This window comes from Parus major, unplaced genomic scaffold (genome assembly GCF_001522545.3).
Source record: "Parus major isolate Abel unplaced genomic scaffold, Parus_major1.1 Scaffold341, whole genome shotgun sequence".
NCBI lineage: Eukaryota > Metazoa > Chordata > Aves > Passeriformes > Paridae > Parus > Parus major.
This window is the reverse complement of record NW_015379283.1, coordinates 132,340-134,330: the sequence shown is the minus strand read 5'-3', so window position 1 is coordinate 134,330 and position 1,991 is coordinate 132,340. Positions and strand designations below refer to the sequence as shown.

Below are 1,991 nucleotides of genomic sequence, written 5' to 3'. Positions count from 1 at the left end.
TTTAACCCAATTTTTTTTCCCCAATTCTCATTTTTTTCCCAATTCCCGTTTTTTCTTCCCCAATTTCCACTTTGGCTCGGTACAGCAGCAACTGGGGGTTCCCCCAAAGGCTGCTCCCCCGCTCCCCCATCAGCAAAGCTTTGCACCATGAGGACATTTTAATGACTGAAGGCGTCAGCTCATCTTTGGTTACAGACGGCAGAACTTTTTATTAATTAATACTCCAGTGTGCTAGTTCTGTCTCCCCCCTCGCATGCGAATTTCCCCAGGCTGTGGCTCTTCCCTGCCATGCGGGCCTGAGCAGGTGAGCGATGGGCTGCATGAGCTGCGGCCTCCATCTTCCACTGCTGGAATTTCCTTTTCCCACAGGCATTTCTCAGCCTAAGCGCTCAGAGCTGCCAATCATCACCTGTCACCCAACAGTGATGGGGACAGTGATAGTGGCAGTGATACCCTAACCCAGCCCAGACCCCTCCCACACACACCAGCCCGGCCCAACGGGGTCCCAAAACCCCCAGGTCCCTGTCACTCCCCGGGCTCTCAGTCCTCCCCAGTGTTCCCAGTTTCCCATGTGCCACTCCCAGTATCCTCAGCATGACCAGTTCCCCCCAGTACCCACAGAATCCCTTTCCAGTGACCTGCCCCCAATACCCCTATGTCCCTTCCAGTTCCCCCCAGCTCCCCTCCAGTACTCAAAGTATCCCCCAGTATCCCCGCCCAGTTCCCCCCTAGTGCTCCCAGTATTCCCTGGGTCTGTATCAGTGTCCCCCGATGCTCCTAGTTCTCCCCTCCAATTCCAAAGGAGCGTTACCCCTGCCCCTCCAATTCCCCCTTCCGTAATCCCAAAATCCCCCATGTCCCTCCCAGCTGCCCCCCAGTGCTCCCAGTATCCCCAGTACCTGGCCCCTCCCCGGGCTGGAGGGCAGCGCTGGGGGAGGTCGGAGGGCTGCGGGAGGGGAGGGGCAGAAATCGGGGGGCGATTTCTGCCCCTCGATGAAGGGGGTGGGGGGAGGAGCTCGGGGGATTTGGGGAGGGTCTCGGGGGGGCAGAAGCGGTTAAAGGGAAATGGGGGGGGGAATTGGGGGGGGATTAAGGGGGTTGGGGGGGTCCCAGCCTTGGGGGCGGTTCTGGGAGAACAGGGAGGGCTCAGGAATGGGGTTAGGGATTTTGGGGGTGGGGATTATTTTGGAGAGGGGGTTACTTTGGGGACGGGGATTGTTTGGGGGAGTTATTTTGGGATGGGGATTATTTGGGGGAGATGAACTTGGCGGGTATTTGGGGGGATTTGATTATTTTAGATAAGGGGATATTTTGAGGAGGGGTATTATTTGGGGTGAGGGATTATTTTGAGGGGATTATTCTGGGGGGGACATAGATGATTTTGGGGGGTCACTCACCTGTCCGGCCGTGCACGAGCCAAAGGCCCCCCGCGAGCGCCGCCCCCACCACGAAGGCACCGAAAGAAACGGCGGCCACGGCCCCGGGGGGCACGGAAGGGGCTGGGGGGCAGGGTCAGCCCCCCAAAATCCTGACCCCCCAACCCCCAAATGTAGGGGCCGGGACCCCCTTAAATTCTCCCCTAAACACCTCCAAATTACACCAAAAGGGAAACCAGAACCCCGAGATCCTCCCAGCTCCCCAAACCATCTTTCCCCGGAAGAACCCAGGGATTCAGGACATCCGTCCAAAGTCCCTCCTCGGAAAGGGGCTGAGCAGTTTGGGAGCCACACCCCCCCCAAGCCCCCCCCAAGGGGTCTGGGATCCCCCCAAGATCCCCCTCCAAAAGCGACCCAGGAGTCCGGGACCCTCCTCCCCACCAAAAAGAGCTAAGGATCCGCCATCCAAAACTCCCCTAGAAAAAACCCAGGGTTCCGGGACACCCCCCCCCAAAAGTAAAATCAGGGGTCCTGGATCCCCCAAACTCCCCAATCCCGGGGGTCCTAGTGACCCCCCCCCATTCCCGTCACTCACCCGCGAGGGGTGCCCGGGGC

General features: G+C 59.1%; 1 long non-coding RNA gene across 2 annotated transcripts; it reads right to left on the bottom strand.

The window, feature by feature from the left end:
• Window positions 1-179: 179 nt before the first annotated feature.
• Window positions 180-1,991, bottom strand: LOC107198834. 2 transcript variants are annotated; one of them, XR_001519123.1, is made up of 4 exons: window positions 1,972-1,991; window positions 1,398-1,499; window positions 900-946; window positions 180-409 (listed from the first exon to the last, which is right to left on the bottom strand). It is a non-coding gene; the product is annotated as an uncharacterized LOC107198834 (long non-coding RNA). The 2 variants fall into 2 exon arrangements; XR_004495675.1 differs by lacking the exon at window positions 1,972-1,991 and having other exon boundaries at window positions 1,398-1,734.